General features: G+C 45.4%; 1 non-coding gene across 1 annotated transcript; it reads right to left on the reverse strand.

The window, feature by feature from the left end:
- Window positions 1–259: 259 nt before the first annotated feature.
- Window positions 260–341, reverse strand: TRNAS-GCU. The gene has a single exon. It is a non-coding gene; the product is annotated as a tRNA-Ser (tRNA).
- Window positions 342–883: the final 542 nt, after the last annotated feature.

The raw sequence follows: 883 nt of genomic DNA on the forward strand, positions 1-883 counted from the left end.
ACTGTACTAAGCGCTTGGGAAGTACAAGTTGGCAACATATAGAGACAGTCCCTACCCAACAGCGAGAGATTGTCGAGTTGTCCTTCGAATTATCAATCAATCAATCAATCATATTTGAGTGCTTACTGTGTGCAGAGCACTGTACTAAGCGCTTGGGAAGTACAAGTTGGCAACATATAGAGACAGTCCCTACCCAACAGTGGGCTCGCAGTCTAAAAGAGTGGGCTCACAGTCTAAAAGAAAAAGTTGAAAATCGTAGCGACGGGGCTGGGATTCGAACCCACACGTGCAGAGCACAATGGATTAGCAGTCCATCGCCTTAACCATTGGGCCACCTCGTCTAATGTGGATTGGAAGACGACATTGTCAACAGTGAGGCAGCATCCATGCCTGCCCTTGTTTCATTAATGAGAGGGAACCCTGGGGGTGGGGTAAGGGAGAGGAGTGGAATGTTCATCATCTTAATCCCAACCAGCCGACCTAATTTTCAATAATTAGTGCTTGAGAAAATCTTTCCAGCTTTATTTGCATATAAAGGGTGGGAATGATTTTAAGAATGTAATAATAACAGTAGAAATAAGAGAAGCAGCGTGGTTCAGTGGAAAGAGCATGGCTTTGGAGTCAAAGGTCATGGGTTCATATCCCAGCTCCACCACTTGTCAGCTGTGTGACTTTGGGCAAGTCACTTCACTTCTCTGGGCCTCAGTTCCCTCATCTGTAAAATGGGGATGAAGACTGTGAGCCCCACGTGGGACAACCTGATCACCTTGTAACCTCCCCACCGCTTAGAACAGTGCTTGGCACATAGTAAGTGCTTAACAAATACCAACATCATTATTAAGGGTATTTGTTAAGCACTTACTATGTGCATTGTACTAAGCGC

This window comes from Tachyglossus aculeatus, chromosome 2 (genome assembly GCF_015852505.1).
Source record: "Tachyglossus aculeatus isolate mTacAcu1 chromosome 2, mTacAcu1.pri, whole genome shotgun sequence".
Taxonomy (NCBI): Eukaryota; Metazoa; Chordata; class Mammalia; order Monotremata; family Tachyglossidae; genus Tachyglossus; species Tachyglossus aculeatus.